Consider the following 26,369-nt stretch of genomic DNA (forward strand, 5'->3'; position numbering starts at 1 on the left):
CTGTAGGGAACATCCGCTTCCGGTTTCTCCATGGGCGGTGGTTATGCTGGAACTCGATCGCCTTACGGAGCTGGGTAATTAAACTAGTGCTTGGCCCACACTTCTGGTAATGATTAAGGAACCAAATGGCTCCTTCCGGCTCTGTGAAGATTTTGGGTCGACAATCAGTGGCCAGGAACATGTGGATACCTACCCGATACTACGTCTGGAGCACCTGTGCTCATTTGCAGATCCCACTGGACGAAGAATCACAATGCGTAAAGATCATCAGTACACCTTTTGGCTTTTTTGCCCTGTGGGGTCTCTTCCACTCTGGCAGTCTTCCAGAGATACCTAGAACAGTTACTATGTCCATTCCTGGTTTTACCAGTTACCTAGATAACTAATAGCTTCAGGAGCACCTGCGCAACCTCTGCACCATCTTTACTGTGTTGTATGATGCAGGACTCAAGTGCCACCTGCATCGTCTCAGCTGTTGACTCCCACTCGCATTTCTAAAACCTACAGCAACTGTAAGGTTTTTGGGGTAAGGTGAATCATTATTCTAAGTTCCTCCTGCAAAGACCACTCATTACGGACCCACTGAATCACTTGCAGAAGAAGAATGTTCTCTTCTGGTGGTGGGCTGCCTGTGATCATACTTTCACCCAGCTTTAGCAAATGTTACGCTCAGTGTCCTGCCATTCACCTCTCGAAATTTAAAGTCCCTTCAAAACTTGAAGTATTGTAGCGGCCGTTCACCACCCAGAATTAATCACCTTTATGACTGAATCACGTACGTTACCATAGGTAAGTCTGCCTTCTTCCAGCACTCGACATAGCCCTCCAATCACTCCACTTTCCCTCGAACAGTCCCAGTCACCACTTTAATCGAGCAGGGTTTTGCCACTGTCCAACTGTCATCGGATGGAGGCCATCCCCACCAATAGTACATCGTTCTCAAGGTCTACAGACATTATGTGATTCAGGCTGAAAACGTCGCTGACTAAACTAATAAAGTGCAAGAATACTTAAATAAAGAAATTTCATAAATATTCTGTTACTCTCAGGTCACTTACAATAACTATTAGTGATAACTGGTTCATAAATAAATAAGCCGACGCTCTTGGACAAGTGCGCTCACGTTAAATAACTGCAGATTATCGCTGTGTAATGTTTAAACAATAATTTATACGAGCTTGACAGGAATGTCTTCCGGCACTCTTTACAGTAGCGGAGTCGGCTAACACAAGCGAATGACCACTTTTAAATTAGCAGAATTATTAATAGCACTTGCAATCAACATTTAAATAAAGTTAGTGGCAGATTACATAAAAACACAAGTATAGCAAAGTATTTCATTTGCTTTGTAAATGTGGAGAATACGATGTTCTGACAAACATTTGCATAATGAAAAAGATCTAAGAAGCGTCATAACTCAATAAATAAAATAAGTAGCTTTCAAAAAATGGTTCAAATCGCTCTGAGCACTATGGGACATCAGTCTCCTAGAACTTAGAACTACTTAAACCTAACTAACCTAAGGACATCACAGACATCTATGCCTGAGGCAGGATTCGAACCTGCGACCGCAGCGGCCTCGCGGTTCCAGACTGAAGCGCCTAGAACCGCTCGGCCACCCCGGCCGAGGTAGCTTTCAGGGATGACAGCTACCACGAGTGCAATGCTGTCACCTAAGAAACCGTTTGTTAAAATCGCATGAAGCGATTGAAAGTTGTTAATTCAGAGGTTCGTTGCGAAAAAGTTTATTCTCTGTTAGAGATTAACTTCGTTGTTTTAAAGATATTGGGATATTATTGGGTCTTTGGATGTTGCTCATTTCTCGGAAATCGCAGATGTATTCAGATTTGCGCTAATATCTGTTAGTTATTGTGGAATCTCAGAGAGCTGTAACATAGCCACCTTTAAGATTTTCTGACACCCCGCCATTTCCTGGACGATCTGCTACACAAAGGACATGCGGGTAACAGCCGCCCAAATTCCCCAGCTTCGGGACTTCCCCCACACCCGGTCCCCAGTCCTGTGCTGACGCACGTGGCTCTCCTGGAGCGGTCGCCTTACCTTGTACTGATCCTAAGCTGCCGATTGCTCGCCTACTTTGGAGTAAAGCTAAGCTCTAGCACGGCCGCAGCGTACTTCCGCTCGCAACGACGTCCAAACGTGGACTAAATAATAAATACTAGCAGGCGGTAGGGTTTGAACGGGCTACTCGCAACACGACAGCCAGCGAAAAAGCCATCACACTACATGACGTGCGCCCGTGCATGGCCTGCCCTCAAAGCTCAACTTCTGCCACTAGTTCTCTCCCTCTGGACGCTATGGCTCGCCTCAATCAACTCCTCGCGGTAATTCGAAAAGTACTCCTAAAGTACACGGGCAGGTTCACAGCCATACTACAAACGCCTGTTGGGTTCCCTAAAGTTTTTTACTCGACGCTATGATTTCCACAATGATTAAGAAAAATAAAGAAATAACGTCGCCGAATATTGTTATTAACACTGCGTCTTCTTCAACTCATCTAAGTTCCCAACGCACGACATAGTTATTTAGTGCATGTGACGTTCCTTACACTGTCTCACGCAATAGGTGAGTGGTTCAGTATGCTCTCCTTACGCAGTTCTTTTCTGACAGATACGCCCAACAAGATGCAGAAATATTCGTAATTATTGCTGACAAAAGCATACTATGAATGACAGTGGATGTATATACAAAGTCTACTTATTTGTCAATATGTCTCATATGCATGACTCAGACACGTATTTCTCTTGCTTCAGATTCCACTCGATCAGTCAGCAGCAGGGTTCAGAAAGATACTGAACTGGGTGGTTGCCGAATACCCTGGATACCCCATTTTCGTGTCGGAAAATGGCCTAGGCAACAACGGTAGCGTCGGTCTGAACGACACGGACAGACTAGAGTATTTTGCGGTGAGTACACGATTGCTAACGAGATCTGCGTCCAATTATTGTATCACTTATTTTAAAGAGCCGCTAATAGCCTACGTAAATTGTTCTCTCTTCCAGGCTTTCCTTCCTGCCCTTTTGCAAGCTGTGAACCTAGACAACGTTCCAGTGGTCGGCTACACGTGCTGGAGTCTCATGGATACTCTGGAGTGGCAACTGGGATACTCGTGAGTTATCCGAGCTATGATTTAGCTTAATGATTGTTGCGATAAATTAATACACAGTGCAGTCACATTAATCTGACCACCACCTCTATTCGACTTCGACGCGCAAAAACCAGTCACATATGGTAGGTGGCAGCACTAGCGGTGGAGAGTATATAAAGCGAGAAAGGGTGACGCGGAAAATGTCGCCGTTATGGAAATGGAGCGATTCATCTGACGTGCAAGAGGGCATGGTCATCGGCCCTCGGGCCATGGGTGGAAGCATTTCCGAAACGGTTAAGGCTGTAAACTGTTTGGGTGCCACCGTGGTTAAAGTATATCTTACATGGCAAATGGAGTTATACAGAACTACTGCCGAGGCAACTGCTATGCAGCGTGGATCAATAGATGACAGGGGTGAAAGACGCGCAACTGCTGAGCAACTGACCATCCAAATGAATAAGCGACTACCAACAGTATCTCATTAACGACGGTTCAGCGAACGTTGGTGCGCCTGGGCGTCAGCAGCACGTATTTGGTTCACGCAGCCACGCTGACTGCTATTCATAGGCGACAATGGCTGGAATTTGCACGCCAATGTCGCAACTGGACGTCCGCTGAATCACGCTTTATACTCCTTCGAACGCATGGCTGTTGGCGTGTGCGGCCCTGCATCAATCGTTGGAAGGCTCCAGGCCGAAGGTAGGAGTGTTATGATCTGGGGAGTGATTTCGTGGCATTTCCTGATTGATCTCGTCATTCTGGAGGGCACAATGGATCAACACCAGTATGCATCTATCCTTGGGGACCGTGTCCACCCCTACATGCAGTTTCTTTTTCTTCGGTACGATGCCGTCTACCCGCAGGACACTACATCGTGTCACACGATTCGCAGAGTACACGGATGGCTCGAAGACGGCCAGCATGAGTTCACTGTACTACCTTGGCCAGCAATCTTCCCGAATTTAAACCGAATCGAAAATCTACGGGAGCACCTCAATTGCACTGTCCGCAGCAGGGATCCTCAACTAAGAAACCAAGCATAGGTGGCCACGGTGCTAGAATCGATATGGCAACGCATCCTTGTCGGTACCTTCTAGAACGAACTTGGAAATTGCTACCCACTGAAGCGTGTTTTCCCGTGACCATCGATAATTATTCCATATCGTGAAAACGACTTCGTAGTGAATAGTAAGTGTGGAAGCAAATGACTATTGTCAGTTACCCAGTGACAGAATTGAAGTCGATGGGCATTGTCGCCAACGTGGAGATTTTGGACACGGTGTATGTGAAAGGGATACAGGTTTTTCGCATGTAATGTTTCCCATACACGCGTCTGTGGGACATTCATACGAAGGGACATTCTTTGTATGCTTATACTGGGACTTCGCTCAACACTTGCGACAATTTCTCCCCGTTATTACAAAGTTTGTTGACGTGCAAGCTCGGACGAAAAATGTCTACTTGTGAGAGAGCCTGTTGCACGCAAAGTGATAAACACTTTGGTTATCCTCCTGCGATAAGGTAATCGTCGAGTCGGAAAGCGCCTGTGCTATTATTCTCTTGCAACGGTAACACTACCGTCGCAGAAGCCATAAACACACCATATATGCGTATTCCCCATTAGCGAAGACGTGTCGCATTCTTAGCAGCGCTTGTACGAACACAGTTAACACCATACACTACACAGCTAAACGATCCGGTGGCGCTACACTACGCAATGCCTCTTACACGGCACAACTGCGCAAACAACGGGTGATAGTACTACGTACGTAACATGATCATAATACGTGGTAGGTTGCATAGCGTAAACATGGCATGCGCCAGTGCATTGTTTGCAAGAAAATCACGTTACGGTCCGTTCTAGGCGCTTCAGTCTGGAACCGCGCGATCGCAACGGTCGCAGGTTCGAATCCTGCCTCGGGCATGGATGTGTGTGATGTCCTTAGGTTAGTTAGGTTTAAGTAGTTCTAAGTTCTAGGGGACTGATAACCTCAGATGTGAAGTCCCATAGTGCTCAGAGCCATTTGAACCATTTGAACCACGTTACGGTCCAGTTGTATTGTGTATACGTTCATGTTGTGCACATCAATTTTGCAGAATTAAAGTTCCTTTCAATACCCATACCTCCCTAAACAAGCATTTGCGGACCTACGTTCATGTAGCAGTTTTTGTTCTGTATTACTTATACTATCACTGTTTAAAATATTGACCTTTCCTCCCCAAACACCCTGTATATTTTGTTTCTATCGTAAATTACGTGAGAAGTGAAGTAACAATTTTCTTACCTGTTCCGGAGCTAGTGAAGTTCGTTATGTTTATTCCTGACCTCAAAAGTTGATAGATACGTGTGTTTGATTGAAAAAGAGATTAAAGTACAATATATCAACTCTAATGATTCGTTGAATGATCGGACCCTGAGGTGTGACACTCAGATCGTTAGAGTGAAACAGTCTCCTTAAATCGCCAGTAGTGTGAACTTTTAGCTTCAGGTTTTTTACCTGTGTCTCCCATGACAATCAAATGCTCTTACTATGTGACTTGAGTGCGGGCTTGGATGACAGTACCACTGCGCCGATTTTGGGTGATTTACAGTTTACTCCGATTAAAAATTTCTGATTAGGCACATTTATTTGCAGAAGCAGGAACTCTGCTTCTCTTATATCTTTACCATCTGAAGTACTCAACATCCTAAGGCTGAGATCAGAGCGGTCACATGCACCCACAACGTACCCAGAATTAGCTTCGCCAACAACGCACGGCAGCGTGTCACCAGTGATTGGAACAGAATCCGAGAAGGTGCAGTGTGAACGTAGCAGCCAGTGTTTTCTTCACTTAAAATTTTGGGACTGACGCTCCGTGACTGATGTATAAAACTATTCACTGACGTTTCATCCACATCTGTTGGAGTATCTTCAGACTCAAACTGGGAATTGTATATAAAGCTGTAGTGCATCCTGAAATCGTAAGCGCATTATGAGCCGTATACATGGCACTACTGTTTGTCACATGATGATGATTGTGTTACAATTTCTGACTGGTCACATAGTTCTTGATTAGAAGTAATCGGCCGTTATTCTCCTGGCGCAAAGGTGGCGTTCATGTTTTATTCACTTCATCTCCAAAGTTTTTTCTCTTGTAATTATAATGGTGCTTAATAATTTCCTTAGGCTGTCTATACGATCAATTGCTTTTAATTGAGAACAGTATGACTAGCCAGAAATAATCAACCAAGTAGCATCACGTGACGGATAGTGGTGTCACTTATACAGCTCGTAATGCAGGTAGATCCTTTAGAGCTTTCCATGTGGCTACGATTTATCTCCGAATATCTCTCCCGCCAATGGAGAAGAAACGTCAGTTAATAGTTTCATATACTGATGTCCCACTTCACATTACGAGACTGAATAACGTCTGGTGCCATTGCAGGCGCGCGACGGGATGAGGGAAGTATGTAAGCGGTGCCGAGGTGGGTCACAACTGAGGAAACCCATTGATATCGCGTGGTCTGAATCAAGTGAAACACGTCTAGGACGCTATCGGGGTTAGCTCCGCGCCCACAGACCACCGGCTCGTAATTTACGGGAATTGCGCTGCCAGTGAACAGACATCCGATGCTATACACTTCCTGAAACCTACCGAGGACCTCTAGAATCCATTTCACGCAGAATCGCTGTTGTATCGTGTTCCGATTCGTCATTCATCAGGTGTTCTAATTTCGTACTTATTTGCACTGAGCAAAGGACTTTCAATTAAAATGTCTCCCATGTACGAATATATACAGTAGATAATATATGTACGAGTGCAGGTTGTAGACACGTGATTGACGCGTGGGTTGTGCCGTGAGTTGTGCTCGGATAGTCCAACCATAAGGCAACCGCTTGGGATAAGCGGCAAATACGGGTTCGAGTCTCGGTCCGGCACACTTTCATTGTCCTTATTCCATTATATAGCTGGGTTTTTCGTATTTGCAACTGCGAATACATTTCGTGCATGTAACTAATTGTTACAGGAGGCACGAATATAGACCTGAAGCTACAAATCTCACTCTACTCACAAGTTTTAGGGCTGTTTCACTCTAGCGGTATAAGTTTTATTACTCTGGATGCTATGCATCATTGGTCACAAAGTCCTACTTAATAGATATAATGGCAATGAAGAAGACAGACAAAGTCAGTAAGATAATCTGGCACGATTCATTACAGCATATACCCTCCTGGAAATTGAAATAAGAACACCATGAATTCATTGTCCCAGGAAGGGGAAACTTTATTGACACATTCCTGGGGTCAGATACATCACATGATCACACTGACAAAACCACAGGCACATAGACACAGGCAACAGAGCATGCACAATGTCGGCACTAGTACAGTGTATATCCACCTTTCGCAGCAATGCAGGCTGCTATTCTCCCATGGAGACGATCGTAGAGATGCTGGATGTAGTCCTGTGGAACGGCTTGCCATGCCATTTCCACCTGGCGCCTCAGTTGGACCAGCGTTCGTGCTGGACGTGCAGACCGCGTGAGACGACGCTTCATCCAGTCCCAAACATGCTCAATGGGGGACAGATCCGGAGATCTTGCTGGCCAGGGTAGTTGACTTACACCTTCTAGAGCACGTTGGGTGGCACGGGATACATGCGGACGTGCATTGTCCTGTTGGAACAGCAAGTTCCCTTGCCGGTCTAGGAATGGTAGAACGATGGGTTCGATGACGGTTTGGATGTACCGTGCACTATTCAGTGTCCCCTCGACGATCACCAGTGGTGTACGGCCAGTGTAGGAGATCGCTCCCCACACCATGATGCCGGGTGTTGGCCCTGTGTGCCTCGGTCGTATGCAGTTCTGATTGTGGCGCTCACCTGCACGGCGCCAAACACGCATACGACCATCATTGGCACCAAGGCAGAAGCGACTCTCATCGCTGAAGACGACACGTCTCCATTCGTCCCTCCATTCACGCCTGTCGCGACACCACTGGAGGCGGGCTGCACGATGTTGGGGCGTGAGCGGAAGACGGCCTAACGGTGTGCGGGACCGTAGCCCAGCTTCATGGAGACGGTTGCGAATGGTCCTCGCCGATACCCCAGGAGCAACAGTGTCCCTAATTTGCTGGGAAGTGGCGGTGCGGTCCCCTACGGCACTGCGTAGGATCCTACGGTCTTGGCGTGCATCCGTGCGTCGCTGCGGTCCGGTCCCAGGTCGACGGGCACGTGCACCTTCCGCCGACCACTGGCGACAACATCGATGTACTGTGGAGACCTCACGCCCCACGCGTTGAGCAATTCGGCGGTACGTCCACCCGGCCTCTCGCATGCCCACTATACGCCCTCGCTCAAAGTCCGTCAACTGCACATACGGTTCACGTCCACGCTGTCGCGGCATGCTACCAGTGTGCAAGACTGCGATGGAGCTCCGTATGCCACGGCAAACTGGCTGACACTGACGGCGGCGGTGCACAAGTGCTGCGCAGCTAGCGCCATTCGACGGCCAACACCGCGGTTCCTGGTGTGTCCGCTGTGCCGTGCGTGTGATCATTGCTTGTACAGCCCTCTCGCAGTGTCCGGAGCAAGTATGGTGGGTCTGACACACCGGTGTCAATGTGTTCTTTTTTCCATTTCCAGGAGTGTACATTGTATTTTACACAATTTTGTAGCCATCCGGATGAATGTACTAACTTTAAAGGTCAGAAATAGTAAGTCTGTAAACATAACTGACATCAGAATTAGCTTTGGAATGTGTGAGATAATTGCAGCTTCACTTAAGATGTACTTTCCGATAGAAAAAGAACAATATAAACCAACACACTAGCAGGTAACATGATGAATGTCACTCTGAGTCATTGCGTCAGTGAACATAAAAGTGGTTCTTCTACAGGTACAAAGGCGGAAAAAGAGGTATAAATAGCAGAGCAAAAGACAGTTGCACCATTCAAAATGCAATGAGTATAAATGTTATACTGCCGAAGATACAGAAATGTTTCGCCAAATGAAGATGGGTAAAAGTGCACAACGTGTCAATACAAAAAGCGAATGGCTGCTGAATATCTTCAGAACTATCTTTACCAAATGATCGAGAGTACTGACAGCAATGAATTGCACTATTTTTACCGCCATGATAACAGGATTTTTCAATTTGTGAGAACAAGTCAGAACTGTAATTCACACAGAGCAGTTACATTAATGTGACGACCTGTCGAGAGCCTGAATAACCACCTTTTTCAGTGTGAACGTGCAGAAAGACACTAAATGCAAAGTAAATAAACATTATGTAAAAATGTGTAACATAACTGTAGTTCTCTGTAATTTTGTTTTCAAGAAAATCACGTTACGGTCCAGTTGTACCGCATATACGTTCACGTTGTGCACATCAATAGTGCAGAATTACAGTTCCAAAAAAAAAAGAAAACTCAGTTTGTTCAAAATGGTTCTGAGCACTATGGGACTTAACATCCGAGGTCGTCAGTCCCCTAGAAATTAGAGCTACTTAAACCTAACTAATCTAAGGACATCACACACATCCATGCCTGAGGCAGGATTCGAACCTGCGGTCGCGCGGTTCCAGACTGAAGCGCCTACAACCGCTCGGCCACACCGGCCGGCCTGCAATAATGATATGCCCAAAGCATCTTAATTTCATCTGCACTATTCTGGCCTCCAAAGGATTTCTTTTTTGTCTTTCTTTTTTCAATTTTCAGTCTATGCAGTTTTCAGAATCCTTCTCCAAACCCACATTTAAAGAAATCGATTTTCTTGCGAATCATAATGTTTCATTGTCCTGAAATCACATCCGTACAAAACAACTGGAAAGATTAAAGTTTTAGCCATTTTTAATTGGCCAATTGTAACAGTTTCCTTTCCATTCCTTTTGCAACTTAATTGCAGCAGCTTTTCCAAGATGTACAATTTCTCTTATTTCCTCACTGCAGGAGCTACTTTTCGCTATTGTAGATCCGAAAAATATATACGTATGTATCGACTTGCAGAATGATTTTTCCATCTGTAGTAACTTTTTTTTTTTCAAATTTAGATGTAGGCTAAGTTTTTCACTTTCTTTTCACTTCTTCATTTAGTACAGATTTATAACTAGTTAAATAATATGCTATGGTATTCCCATAAAGAATAGCGCGTCCCACATTTTTGAGTGTTTTTCACACTCAAAGGCTTTGCTGTAGTATATGAAGGACATAAATCAGTCTTGTCGATAATTCTCATGTTTATGTTTTGCAAGCATTTGGTACCAGAGCTACTGATCTTACTGTACTGTAATTTTCACCCATTTTTGGTTCTCTTTCGTTAAGATCATAATGGAAATGGCTTTTTCCATTCTGTAGACCAAATACATGTGGGTAAAATGTTTTGGTGTTATACCGTTACTAACTAAATTACTTCATTTCCTCCATTTTTGATTATTCCAGTTAGAAACCATCAATCCCCGGATCTCTTATATCAGTATTTTCTTTCAACCCTTATCCAACCTCCTCTTCCGTACCTGTGGATTCATCATATTGCGCCGTTTCCTGATTGTCGTTCAGTCTTCCATTGTCCTTGTATACTTTCTGCAAATATTGTTTCTCCTTTCTAAATATGTCATTCCATTTAGTTAGTCTCTTATTTGTGGTATCGATAGCTATGAAGTCACAACGTAGGTGCGCTCTGCCAGGTTGGCACTACGACACCGACACCGACGACAGCGCCCCCTAGCCGGCGCTGTGCAGCTCTACGAGCGCCGCTCCAGGTGCAGCCCATTTGATTCCGAGGAGACGACCTAGCAACTTGGCTTTTACTTCATAGGGGGCTAGTCATTACAGACTTTGTTACTTCAGTTACTTCAATGATAGTTTGTCTCACTGCTAGTAGCTCTTAGCGTTGATACCTGTACGCTTCGCACGTACGTCCTCATCTCAGGGAAATTAATATTATAATTTGTACACGTTCATACACCAGTAAAAGAATTTTAACTTAATCGCAGTACCGCAGCACTTCACCTCTTCCTGCTCCTACTCGCTTCCTACATTCGGCCTACCCTTCAGTTTACAGGAGCAGACCCACGCGCCGCCTACCAGGCGGGATACAAAATTATTGCTGTTCCTTTGTACTACACCAGTAGCCAGTTGCTCATTAACATCGCTGACAAAGGAATCGAGTAAGAAGCTGCTACCTCTGTGGTACTGCTCTAATTCGCTGCTGACCGTGGACAGTCTGTTCTTTCCGTCGCCAGACATTTTACCGTATTCAGCCAAACACTTCCTCAGATTTCAGATGTAATCCGGTCGTCTCTTGGATCGTGTTCGTGTCTGATGCCGTTGCCGCATCCCTGGCTATTTGCACAGTGAGGTTTGGCGTGACGTGACCGCGCAAGGCACCATTTTGCTGGTACTCCTCTATTAAAAATATGGTCGAAATTCAGTTTGAAAATTCCATTAAATAACAAATAGGATCAATTCATCTTAGCAATCACGACAAGACCAGACAAGGCGCTACTGCGAAATTCTTCGCAGTTCCACAGTTCCATGAGTGTTGTTTTTTATCAGTCCGTTTGGTTCTGAGTTACAATAACGGAGAATATGACAGTTCCTAGGCTCCATATGATTCAAATAATACTATCTGATAGTGTTGGTAAGGGAAATGAGGTCCCATGCTTCTTTACAGAGCGTAGGGGAACGATGCGGGAGACCCGCACCGCCGTACTAGGCAAGGTCCTAATGGAGGTGGTTTGCCGTTGCCTTCCTCCGACCGTAATGGGGATGAATGATGATGAAGACGACACGAGACCCAGTCATCTCGGGTCAGGTGAAAATCCCTGACCCCGCCGAGAATCGAACCTGGCACCCCATGCTCGGGAGGCAAGCACGGTCCCGCGAGACCGCGAGTTGCGGACTGATAAAGTGTTATTGACGCCAAACAAAGAGAAGAGTCTGATCCGTGTAAGTTTGTTACAAAGTAATGTGACAGAGCAAACTGAAAGTTCATAACACTGCCACAAGCTAAATCCAGGATACTCAGATACAGCTTACAAACATAAGTGAATTCATCAAATCTTTTAGATTATGCTTAATAAGTGTTTTGATACCTACAGTCTGTATTAGTCATTATTTGCTTTCTATTTCGTACGACGACATTATTTCATTGCTATCCCATTACTGACAATCATAAACTTTTAATGTTCACTTATGTAGAAGCAATATTCAAGTATAATTTACGTACCTACATTTTATAATTTGCAGGATGAAATATGGCTTGTACCAAGTGGATTTCGATAGTCCAGATCGAACGAGAACACCAAAGGAGTCTGCACATTTCATGTCCACAATCTATGGGACCAGACGAGTTCCAGAAGAGTACTTTCGCTAGAGATGCTGAGACCGTATCACTCCATGTACTTCAGTAAAATAAAATACTAGTAACTAAACTTTTCTTTTAATGTGTAACACGTCCTAGTTTATTACCAGTCACCCATCTTTTGGTATTCATTATTGATGTTATTATTACGACGTACTCCACAAATCAGTTAATGCATTTCTTATATCTGTGTCACAATGAACAGCTACCGATAAATTCGCAATTTGTTCTTATGACATCATTTTTATGCGCTGTTTTTAATACATCTGCTTCTAGGCTGTACCTGCTATGTGTTTTGATTAAAGACATCTGCAAATTCTAAAATTAGATAAACGAAATTAATGTGTCCATGATTTTCTTTATGAAGTTTTTTTGCTTATTAACTTACACCTATTTCATGAATGGAAAACAATTACATGTTTTTGATCTGAAGCAAAAATACAGTGCAGTCCTGAAACACAAAAACAAACTAATCTCCGGTCGAACAGGCCACGAAGGTCCAACGGCACCGACCGGCCGCCGTGTCATCCTCAGGCCCCCAGGCGTCCTGGATGCGCATATGGAGGGGCATGAAGTCAGCACACCGCTCCCCGGAGCCCCTACTTCTCAATCAAGTAGCTCTTCAGTTTGCTTAAAAAGGACTGAGTGCACCCCCCAACAGCGCTCGGCAGACCGGATTGTCACCTATCCAAGTGCTAGCACAGTCCAATAGCGCTTCACTTCGGTGATCTGTGGGGAACTGGTGACACCACTGCGGCAAAGCCGTTATGCTACTACCGCACTGTGCTTTTTTTCTTTTATTACTTCAGTTACCTGAGCAACACCTTCAACAAGAAGTGGTACGTTCTAGAGAGAATCTCGCTTACAGTTCTTCAGGAAGTCTCATTACGATGAGAAGTATGTTGAAGAGTAACAGTACTTATTCTTTAATGATTTTGACATTTTGCCTGTTCTTGTGAATACAACTCATTTTGATTTTTCTAATATTTACGTTGTTGGAATATCTCTTTTGAAATAAAAGAGAGCAAAATTATGCATTTGCAAGCACTATATTTAGCCTGAAAAAAGACATCTGTAAATTGTAGACTTACATAAATGAAATCAATGTGTCCTTGATTCTCTTTATGAAGCTTTTTGCTGCATATTAACTTATACCTGTTTAATGAATTGCAAAAAAAATATATGATTTTGATCTGACGCAGATATACAGTACCGTCTGTGATGCACACGTGGAAAGCTTGAAGGTGAATCAGATCCTGAATCAGATAGTCCCACTCCACTCTTTGGTTATGCAACGAAGTCGACAGTGAGAAAAATCCATTTGGACAAGAAACGCAAAGAAAGAGAACATACACGAGTAGTTTTCATAAATTACGCTACACAAGAAAAATTTTCAGTGTTCCTATAAAAAATACACTGCTCAGGTAGAACATTACGACCACCTACCTATTAGTCGGAATGTCAACTTTTGGCACGTACAGCAGTGGCGAGGCGCCGCAGCATAGAAGCAATGAGGCCTTGGTATTTCGCAAATTCTGGGGAGAGGGGCGATGAGCTCTGACGCCACATTCAGTCACATCCCACATGTTTTCGATCGAGTTCAGATCTCGTGAGTTGGGGGGTCAGCACATCAGTTGCAATTAGCCACTGTATTTCTCGAACCATTCCATCACACTCCTAGCCTCGTGACACGGCGCATTAGCTTGTTGAAAAATGCCACTGCCGTGGGGAAATATGATCGCACGAAGGGGTGCACGTAGTCTGCAACCAGTGTTGATACACCTTGGCCCTGATGGTGCCTTGCACGAGCTCCACTGGACGTATGGACGCTCACGTGAATGCTTCCCAGAGCATAATGGATCCGTCGCCGTCTTGTCTTCTTCCCGCAGTACAGGTGTCAAGGAGGTGTCCCTGGAAGGCGACGGATTCGCGCCCCACCGTCAGCATGGTCATATCTTGACCATTCCTCATTTAATACAACACTCTGCTACTGCACCAACATCCAGTGCCGATGGTCACACGCCCATTTCAGTCGCCCCTAGTTGCCGATGTCGTTCTGTTAACATTGACACAGGGATGGTTCGTCAGCTGCGGAGGCCCATCGTTAGGAATGTTGGGAATAGTGTGTGTTCAGACACACCTACAGTCTTTCCGACATTAAAAGTCTGATGTTAGATCCGCCACTGTTTGCCACCTGTACTGTTTCACCAGTCTGCCAGTCCGCCCCTATAGCTGAGTGCTGAGCGTGACGGATTGCCGTCCTAAGGGCCCAGGTTCAATTCCGCGCTGGGTCGGGGATTTTCTCCGCTCAGGGACTGGGTATTGTGCTGTCTTTATCATCATTTCATCCCCATCCGGCGCGCAGGTCGTCCAATGTGGCGTCGAATGTAATAAGACCTGCACAAAGGTGGCCGGACCTGCCCCGCAAGGGACCTCCCGGCCAATGACGTAGCCTAGCCTACGACGTCCGAGGGGTGACCGCCCAGTTTCACAGCGTTTGAATGTGGTTTCACTTTGATTTCGTCACGTGCTGAAGGCACTCACCACAGGCACTCCTCGAACACCCAACAAGTCGTGCAGTTTCCGAATCGCTCGTGCCGAGCCTCCAGGCCGTCAAAATCTGCTCTCGGCCAAACTGACATCGATCGGCCCCTTCCCTATTCTACACATGGACAGCACGCTCACTGATACTACATGCAAAGTGCGTGTGTCGGACTAGCAGTCATTCCTCGCCAGGCGACGCTGCTATCGTCTGAACAGGTTTATATCGATAGTAGGTCAGTGGTCATATAGTTCTGGCTGATCAGTGTATAAAATAACGTCCGAATGTATTCAATTTATAAAGAATTTTACCTCCTTGAAGTCTCTCTTTAAAATTGGGATTTTTGTTAAAGTAGATGTGTCTGTTAAGTAAGTACGTAAACTTCATCATGTGATAATCACAACATTAATTATATTTTCACGCTACACGTAGTTGTACAAACACAAACATACACACAAACACGCAATACAGTAGCCATTCTACGTTCTATGACTTCAAAAGTGGTTCAAATGGCTCTGAGCACTATGCGACTTAACTTCTGAGGTCATCAGTCGCCTAGAACTTAGAACTACTTAAACGTAAGTAAGCTAAGGACATCACACACATCCATGCCCGAGGCAGGATTCGAACCTGCGACCGTAACGGTCGCTCGGTTCCAGACTGTAGCGCCTAGAACAGCACGGCCACACCGGCCGGCTTCTATGACTTCGACAAGTGCTTGTCAAATGATATAATTCGTCGTGGCATCAGTAGCGGAAACGCCAGACGGTTGGAACTAACTGTGAATGCTTCATCTGTGTCACACCTCCAACATTCCTCTGTATGAACACGGCAGTAATTCATACGCCGACTTTGGGTGCTTGTGGTCAGGCAAGTTATGTGGCTCCCACTCGCTATGTGTACTTCATCTGCTGCTCAGAGCAAAAACACCCCAGCCCCGCTCCTCACGCAAGATATTGAACAGCTGTGTCTCATCATAACTTAAAACCTATGTTCCTCCCAATTATGTTTATTTCTCTTTTAGCTTCGCTATGGCCCACGCCACTTTGTTTTCGCTGACATTTCTTAATTGTGAGTTTCACGTTACTGTTTCCCCCTCTCTTCAACCCCTTCCTGTCATGCCCAGTGTACTAACGCTTATAATTAAGACCTACCTTCTCTTAATTTCTATTTATTGTAGTACGTGTCGTTAATAAATATAAACTGTGTGTGTGTTTTCGTATCTGCACTATTGCAATTTTTAATTTCTAAACGTAGTACAAGATGCTTACAACAGTCTATGTAATGTAAAATATGAAGAATGCCTGGCTAGGTGCAAGAGACGGCTGGATGGTCGCATTATTCCCAGATAAAATGACTAAATAAATAAAGACGACTAGGCCATAACACCAAAAGTAAAAGCCAGTGAGTTTGCTCCCCATGGTGTAATTAGATTTAGAGTCTAGAGTGTACTTACTATGAATACTTGGAAACATCCACTACGAACCAAACATCGTAAATCAACAACATTGCAACTTCTTCTTGAGGCATACAGAAAATTGAGAAGCTTATTCATCAGATGCCCGCCCGGTTGGCCGTGCAGTCTAACGCACGGTTTTCCGGACTGGGAAGGAGCGCCTGGTCCCCGGCACTAATCCACCCGGCGAACTTGTGTCGAGGTCAGGTGAACCGGCCAGTCTGTGGATGGTTTTTAGGCGGTTTTCCATCTGTCCCGGCGAATGCGCGCTGGTTCCCCTTATTCTGCCTCAGTTACACTATGACGGCGATTGCTGCGCAAACAAGTCCTCCACGTACGTGTACACCACCATTACTCTACCACGCAAACATAGGGGTTACACTCGTCTGATGTGAGACGTTCCGTGGGGGGTCCACCGGGGACCGAACCGCACAATAACCCTGGGCTCGGTGTGGGACGGCGGAGCCTCTCCGTCGTTTCTAGGTCCCCGGTTAACATACAATACAATACAATACAATTCATCAGATGCGATTCAGTTTTTGGAGCAATTCCATTGGTTATACGTCTTTTGATAATTATAGATACATCTACATCTACATCTACATCTATACTCCGCGAGCCACCTTACGGTGTGTGGCGGAGGGTACTTATTGTACCACTATCTGATCCCCCCTTCCCTGTTCCATTCACGAATTGTGCGTGGAAAGAACGACTGCTTGTAAGTCTCCGTATTTGCTCTAATTTCTCGGATCTTTTCGTTGTGATCATTACGCGAGATATATGTGGGCGGTAGTAATATGTTGCCCATCTCTTCCCGGAATGTGCTCTCTCGTAATTTCGATAATAAACCTCTCCGTATTGCGTAACGCCTTTCTTGAAGTGTCCGCCACTGGAGCTTGTTCAGCATCTCCGTAACGCTCTCGCGCTGACTAAATGTCCCCATGACGAATCGCGCTGCTTTTCGCTGGATCATGTCTATCTCTTCTATTAATCCAACCTGGTAAGGGTCCCATACTGATGAGCAATACTCAAGAATCGGACGAACAAGCGTTTTGTAAGCTACTTCTTTCGTCGATGAGTCACATTTTCTTAGAATTCTTCCTATGAATCTCAACCTGGCGCCTGCTTTTCCCACTATTTGTTTTATGTGATCATTCCACTTCAGATCGCTCCGGATAGTAACTCCTAAGTATTTTACGGTCGTTACCGCTTCCAATGATTTACCACCTATGGCATAATCGTACTGGAATGGATTTCTGCCCCTATGTATGCGCATTATATTACATTTATCTACGTTTAGGGAAAGCTGCCAGCTGTCGCACCATGCATTAATCCTCTGCAGGTCCTCCTGGAGTACGTACGAGTCTTCTGATGTTGCTACTTTCTTGTAGACAACCGTGTCATCTGCAAATAGCCTCACGGAGCTACCGATGTTGTCAACTAAGTCATTTATGTATATTGTAAACAATAAAGGTCCTATCACGCTTCCCTGCGGTACTCCCGAAATTACCTCTACATCTGCAGATTTTGAACCGTTAAGAATGACATGTTGTGTTCTTTCTTCTAGGAAATCCTGAATCCAATCACAAACCTGGTCCGATATTCCGTAAGCTCGTATTTTTTTCACTAAACGTAAATGCGGAACCGTATCAAATGCCTTCCTGAAGTCCAGGAATACGGCATCAATCTGCTCGCCAGTGTCTACGGCACTGTGAATTTCTTGGGCAAATAGGGCGAGCTGAGTTTCACATGATCTCTGTTTGCGGAATCCATGTTGGTTATGATGAAGGAGATTTGTATTATCTAAGAACGTCATAATACGAGAACACAAAACATGTTCCATTATTCTACAACAGATTGACGTAAGCGAAATAGGCCTATAATTATTCGCATCTGATTTATGACCCTTCTTGAAAATGGGAACGACCTGCGCTTTCTTCCAGTCACTAGGTACTTTACGTTCTTCCAGCGATCTACGATAAATTGCTGATAGAAAGGGGGCAAGTTCTTTAGCATAATCACTGTAGAATCTTAAGGGTATCTCGTCTGGTCCGGATGCTTTTCCGCTACTAAGTGATAGCAGTTGTTTTTCAATTCCGATGCAGGATGCAGGAAAGGACCAGCTTTAAAAAGGTGAATGAAACGAGAACTTGCGAGCGAATTATCTGCTATGACATCAAGAAGTAGTTAACCGCATTCAGACTGACTGTTTAAGATATTGTCCTATCAATTAAATACATTAATAAAACAGGTGGTACATCTTTTTGTTAATACAGACAGCACAACAGAGGGGCATTTCATTTGAGTCATACCTAAGCGAAAAGGTCAGTAAAATCAGTTTCTACAGATTATAATTATACCCAATTAATGTCTTTGTGTACTTGCAATTAGTATCCCTCATATCGTAGATGCGCTTAAAGTATTCTGACGTAGGGCTCTATCCGCTACATGTGTGTGTGTGTGTGTGTGTGTGTGTGTGTGTGTCTATCCTACAGTATATACATTTACCATCTACGAGGCATATTCCAAAAATGAGGTCCTGTCCTGAGACCAATGTCTAACTGACGGCATGCCTTAATGAAGTGTCACATATGCAACTCAGTCTTCCATCTCTTTAGGAAACTACTGCTTTGTCGGTTTCATTCAGTGGTCGTTTTCCAGTCGTTGAGAGGTGATCGTAGTTGGCGAGACAGTGGTACATTCAGCCAGTTGTGCATTGCACGGTGTGCTTAGACTTTTGCTGGCAAAAGAATCTTCAAAAAAATGGTTCAAATGGCTCTGAGCACTATGGGACTTAACATCTATGGTCATCAGTCCCGTAGAACTTAGAACTACTTAAACCTAACTAACCTAAGGACATCATACAACACCCAGCCATCACGAGGCAGAGAAAATCCCTGACCCCGCCGGGAATCGAACCCGGGAACCCGAGCGTGGGAAGCGAGAACGCTACCGCACGACCACGAGATGCGGGCAAAAATCTTCAGCTCCTGGAAAAAACCGTGAGTTTTGTCTAGTGTATGGACGTGAAATAATGAATGACAAACAAGTTCGAAAGTGGTGTCGAGAGTTTGAAAATGGCAGCACAAATGTTCACGATGAGCTGCGCAGTAGCAGGCCCAGTATTCGTACTGACGACATCGTTGATCGAGTAAACCAGAAACTGTGAAGTGATAGGCGATTGACGGTTAGTGGTCTGGCTAATGAATTTGTCACTGCACAGCCCGGATATCACAAAAGTATCTGCTGGGTAGGTATCAAAAATACTGATTGATCATCACAGAGAGAAAAGAATGGGTGCTAAGGACAATATGGATATGAGTTGTTTTACCACGTTGTTGCTGGCGACAAGACGTGGATCTCGTACACCAACACAGAATCGGAAAAACAGTTAATACAGTGGTGCCAATCAAGTTCGTCCAAACCAAAATGTTTAAGCAATCTCCATTTTCGAACCGAAAAACGATGGCTACCGGTTTTTGGGACGAAAAGGGTGCCATTTACATTGGTTTCGTGGACAATTGGCCAACAATTCTGGGGTTTATAGTCATAACGACTTATCTACAAAATTTTGACATATTGCCCTCACCGTCATCTTGTAAAACCAGCCAACTGAATGCTGTGGTGTTATTTTTCATTACTCAAAATAAGTAACCCATTATCGTAATAATTAAACTTACATATTTCGCTAGGCTTTACTCAGTTCGAAGTTAAAGCAATTTGCATGCGTAATTTCGTAATTGAAGGAGTCGGAGAGATATAGTCATAAACCATATTCAACTAGTTTTGAGCTAAAGCGACTTTAAAATTTCATGGAAGTATAAAAATGTTGAAGACATTGTGTAAAATACATTATCTTCTTTCTGTTATGTAACATTAATTTGTCATTTTAATTACGATGTGGTCGAAAATGGCTTATGACTGTATCTCCCTGAAAATAATTTAGAACACAAAATACGTTTTAAAGGTTTTATTTGGAAAATTTTGTATCAACTAGTAATTTTCAACAATTTTTGCACTTTCGCATACACACATACATAATAGATAAGCCAGTCTAATACTTTACTATACACTGTAAATGTGAAAACGAGGATGTTCTTCTACTTCATCATCGTTCACATTATTTCCAGCACATGACCGGAAAAAGCTTTGATATGTTGCAGGTATGTAAGTCATAAGAGACAGTACGTCATCAGTCTTTTTTTGATTAATTTGAAATGGATTTCTATACTTTATTGGCATATGAAATGGATGTGTTTCAGCAGGTCTTCCCTTCCTCTTGCTACGTAGATCCACTGACGTGAAGGTTCCTGTATCTGAGTAGCAGTGCTCCACACTTAGCGTGAAGGGATCTTTATACTCAAACTTAAATTGAGTCGCTTCACTAAAACGAATGAGATCTCCATATCTGAATAGAGCTGGTATCGAGATTAATGACTTCAGATCGCCAAAGCTTCTGAAGTCTTGTCTGTGCATTTTCGTCACAATGAAATTTTTTGGACTAGCAGATTTGACTGCTTCTGCCCATTCATCTGGCGTGTATACTACGGACGTCTGTTTCACGCATAAATTTCAATGCGACTAAAATCACGACCGCAAGGAAGTCTAGTATGACCTATCACGGGAAAACAATGCTGCACAGATTCAAATAATTTGGTGGCAACGAGAGCCCTTTCCAGGGCAATAAGAGAACAATTTTTTGCCTGGCCCTTACAGTTATCTGTGATTATGTGGAGATTTTTGGCTTGAGTGTTAGTTATCTAGGTATCTCCAAGCACTTTAATAAACAGCTCCCAACTTCATCTGAACCCCTTCCTCCGTCCTTCTCTCTCCACAGAAACATGTATCCCTTATTTGACCCACAATCGTGGATACTGTAGAAAGCTGGGCCAGCTGTTAGTTTTGGCGTGGGAAACGTTTGTTGCTTGGCCATAGCTACTACATGGTTCTCTTTCACATTCTCTTTAGCCAGAGAAGTTAAAGACACGATCATATTTTGCCCGCTGTCAGCCTTTCTTAGATGCAACTCATGTTCTTTTTTCCTTTGTGTAATTCTTCTGTACATAATTCTGGGTTACTCGTTGCTGTTAGAAAGGCATTACATGTTGAACATGTGTCGCTTTTCGGCAGTTTGAAGCCTATGTTAAATTTTGACAACAAAATTGCCCTGAATTTGCTTTGTGAGACAGTAGGGACACTCTTTTCCTTGCAGTATTCGGAGTATTTATCCCTAAATAAAGATGCAATTGTGAGGTCACATCCAAAATATACTTTTTTGGGATTCTGCTGCCTGCTGTAGTGGCTGTTATATTTTGGTATAGCATCGAGGAAGTCTGACACCTTGCACGGCTTCGTCTTGAAAAGAGCACATGAGTTGATACATTACTTCGTATTATTATTACACTTCAACATTATTTTATTTGGTCATAATTGATACCTTATAGTAAAATTTAATATACACTCCTGGAAATTGAAATAAGAACACCGTGAATTCATTGTCCCAGGAAGGGGAAACTTTATTGACACATTCCTGGGGTCAGATACATCACATGATCACACTGACAGAACCACATGCACATAGACACAGGCAACAGAGCATGCACAATGTCGGCACTAGTACAGTGTATATCCACCTTTCGCAGCAATGCAGGCTGCTATTCTCCCATGGAGACGATCGTAGAGATGCTGGATGTAGTCCTGTGGAACGGCTTGCCATGCCATTTCCACCTGGCGCCTCAGTTGGACCAGCGTTCGTGCTGGACGTGCAGACCGCGTGCGACGACGCTTCATCCAGTCCCAAACATGCTCAATGGGGGACAGATCCGGAGATCTTGCTGGCCAGGGTAGTTGACTTACACCTTCTAGAGCACGTTGGGTGGCACGGGATACATGCGGACGTGCATTGTCCTGTTGGAACAGCAAGTTCCCTTGCCGGTCTAGGAATGGTAGAACGATGGGGTCGATGACGCTTTGGATGTACCGTGCACTATTCAGTGTCCCCTCGACGATCACCAGTGGTGTACGGCCAGTGTAGGAGATCGCTCCCCACACCATGATGCCGGGTGTTGGCCCTGTGTGCCTCGGTCGTATGCAGTCCTGATTGTGGCGCTCACCTGCACGGCGCCAAACACGCATACGACCATCATTGGCACCAAGGCAGAAGCGACTCTCATCGCTGAAGACGACACGTCTCCATTCGTCCCTCCATTCACGCCTGTCGCGACACCACTGGAGGTGGGCTGCACGATGTTGGGGCGTGAGCGGAAGACGGCCTAACGGTGTGCGGGACCGTAGCCCAGCTTCATGGAGACGGTTGCGAATGGTCCTCGCCGATACCCCAGGAGCAACAGTGTCCCTAATTTGCTGGGAAGTGGCGGTGCGGTCCCCTACGGCACTGCGTAGGATCCTACGGTCTTGGCGTGCATCCGTGCGTCGCTGCGGTCCGGTCCCTGGTCGACGGGCACGTGCACCTTCCGCCGACCACTGGCGACAACATCGATGTACTGTGGAGACCTCACGCCCGACGTGTTGAGCAATTCGGCGGTACGTCCACCCGGCCTCCCGCATGCCCACTATACGCCCTCGCTCAAAGTCCGTCAACTGCACATTCGGTTCACGTCCACGCTGTCGCGGCATGCTACCAGTGTTAAAGACTGCGATGGAGCTCCGTATGCCACGGCAAACTGGCTGACACTGACGGCGGCGGTGCACAAATGCTGCGCAGCTAGCGCCATTCGACGGCCAACACCGCGGTTCCTGGTGTGTCCGCTGTGCCGTGCGTGTGATTATTGCTTGTACAGCCCTCTCGCAGTGTCCGGAGCAAGTATGGTGGGTCTGACACACCGGTGTCAATGTGTTCTTTTTTCCATTTCCAGGAGTGTAGAAACCTCTTCCATCTTCTGTTGGAACTGCGCGACACAACTTCATTTGTTGTTGCAAATTGGTCACTCTTATTGTGTGTTTCTGTAAACCATGAACTCTGAAAAAAGCTTGCTTGCATATCATAATTTCCATTCCATTTACTTTCACATGGTATGAAAATGTAACAGCTCTAGATGAAATTTGCTTTGCTGTCTTTTTTGGATAGCTGTAAAAGAAAGAAATTTGAAGCAGAACAAGGTAAAGTAAATTTTTGACGGTTGGTCCTTTCGTGTTTAAAAAAAAGTGAAACGAACCTTCGCATTTTTGGTACCATTTTCATAGAGCACATTGGGTAAGTATTCTGGGCGTTAAAGTTTCCGATATCCCAAAACGAGTGGAAAATGTTGTTTCTTCTCCGATTAGTTTTCTGTAGCACTTATTTGAACAACTACAGGGACTTCACAAAGATGCTGCCTCAACAGTCTCGTTGGTTTTAGAAGACACATACTACTGACCCGCTTTACGTCGACGTTTGGCGTTAATTTTTTTTCGCTGACCAATATTACGCTTTCTTCTTCTTGAAGAGCTTGGCTTCTGGGATGATACTTCATTTGCTCTACTTATTTCAAGCTGTAATGTTAATAGAAAAATAGTCACAGAACGTCCGTGAGATATAGTCACATGCCACACAAATCAATAGATGGTTCAAATGGCTCTGAGCACTATGGGACTTAACATCTGAGATCATCAGTCCCCTAGAACTTAGAACTACTTAAACCTTACTAACCTAAGGACACCACACGCATCCATGCCCGAGGCAGGATTCGAACCTGCGACAGTAGCGGTCGCGCGGTTCCAGACTGAAGCGTCTAGAACCGCTCGGCCACCGCGGCCGGCACACAAATCAATAGATGCCGCTGAAGTGGCATTGATAACAAAAATATTCTTACAAGTTTGTAGCCGTGAAAACTATACTATTATTACAATCAGTGGTCATTAAAATTCGGCCCTAAAGGTGTCTCATTAACACAAAAGCGACGATCAACTATGAGAGCAATGTTACGGGAAACAAAGTTACAAGCCACTGAACAATGATCACCAGTAAAAAATATTTTTGTATACTTACCGAAACATCTTCTGAGCTAGTACTGTTGCTTGATGGACGCCAAGATTCACCACCATCACTGTCAAAAGGATCAGAATCCACTTCCTGTGAACTAGCTGGGAGTTTGAATTTTGGCAGGGGAAGAGAGGGCACGTGGGCTACATCTGCTAACCTAAGAAAATGGCGGGAAAGAAAGAGCACGTGGGCTACCTCCACTAACCTAACTCACCTCATCCTAGGAACTGGACATAAGTCTTTATTTAAACAATTAGAGGCGGTACCACCATCCAGTGTGTTCGCCATCGTCTTGCAAAATGGACGTTAATTTTGCTCTAAGAGCTTACTCCTGCAGCTGAGACGAGTTAGTATTGTGTTGACTCCATTAGACGCTGCTGATTCAGTTCGAATATAATTTGTTTAAATTTATTATCTACGGCATTAGTGTCGTGTTACCGCCACAAGAGACTGAGATATCCATAGCTGTATTACAAGCACTCACTCAGCTCGGGACATAAGTATTTAAACAAGTGTGTTCACCATCATCTGGGCAAAACGTTCGCTAATTTTACTCTAAGATTTTACTCCTGCAGCTGACAGGTGTTAGTATGGTGTTGCATCCACTAGACGCTGATCATTAAATTCGAATATGATTTGTTTAAATTTATTGTATACATCATTAGTTTCGAGTTACCGTAACAAGAGGCTGAGGTATCGATAGCTCTATTACACACATTCATTCAACCAAGCATTAATGCTTCAACATTTGAAGAGGAAGAATGTAGTCCTGCAAATAAATGCTTTACACAAGAGGCAAAATGCATCCGTCCGAGGAACTGACCTACTTCACCGCTGCTACAGCGTTTCGCGATATGTCACGTTGTCGTCCGGCTGCATGTGTGTGTCGAGCGTTGATAATAAAAACGACACCCGACTGACCTACTTCCAGACCCACCAGCGTATGCCGGACACACAAACATCCCCTTTCCTCTAAGAACACTCAGAACCGCCTACGCCAGCCTTACGCGTGACTGAAGTCCCACAATGGTTTATTTGGGTGAGAAAAGGGGTTCGCTACGCTTTCAACTACCTACTTTTCAAAGTCATTCGACCACTCACGTCCACATTTCCTAAACACATCGAGGGACGTATGTCACCTAGTTTATTCATTACACTGGTACAAAACACTCACTCTGCCTGCGGTCTGGAGGGAGCAAAATTGGTGTCAAAAAAGGAATCAGCCTGTTCTGGGCGGCTGTAGAGAGGAGGGAGTGTACTTTGTTTCCTTTTTTGAACAATGTATTTAGCTACGGATTTCACCTACTTTATTTATTACCCTGATGCAAAACACTCACCCTAAGGTGCTTAGAGCCACAATATACAATTTAAAGACCTCGAAACTACTCCCAAATAATAATACTACATTACACTGATATGCACAGACGCATACAACTTGTAAATTACGAAGTCGCTCAGTGGCTAGCACACTGGACTCGCATTCGGGAGGACAATGGTTCAATCCTGCGTTCGGCCCCATCCTGATTTAGGTTTTCCGTGATTTCCCTAAAGAGCTCCAGGTAAATGCCGCTATGGTTCCTTTGAAAGGACACCGCCGCCTTCCTTTCCCGTCCTTCCCTAATCAGATGAGACGGATGACCTCGCTGTCTGGTCTCTTCCCGCAAACAACCCAACTCCTAACTTACTGAAACAATCCAGTACATACCATGCAGACGTGCAAGTTACTCGCAGATCACCGAAATAATGCATGCAAACACTGAAAGGTGGCTACACTGAGCCACAGCGCCAGAGAGTTTTGTTTCGCCGCCTCCACTGGCAGTGATTATTGAGAAGTAGCGGAGAGTAGTGCTTGTTGAGAACTCGTAGTAGGCAGTCAGTGCTGAGATGTCGTAGTGAAGAGTGCTTGTCGAGATGTGGCAGTAGTCAGTTCTTGTTGAGA

General features: G+C 44.7%; 1 pseudogene; it reads left to right on the forward strand.

The window, feature by feature from the left end:
- Positions 1 to 12,463, forward strand: part of LOC126413270 (myrosinase 1-like) — a 277,606-nt pseudogene extending 265,143 nt beyond the window's left edge.
- The last annotated feature ends 13,906 nt before the right edge of the window (positions 12,464 to 26,369 follow it).

This window comes from Schistocerca serialis, chromosome 7 (assembly GCF_023864345.2).
Source record: "Schistocerca serialis cubense isolate TAMUIC-IGC-003099 chromosome 7, iqSchSeri2.2, whole genome shotgun sequence".
Classification (NCBI taxonomy): domain Eukaryota; kingdom Metazoa; phylum Arthropoda; class Insecta; order Orthoptera; family Acrididae; genus Schistocerca; species Schistocerca serialis.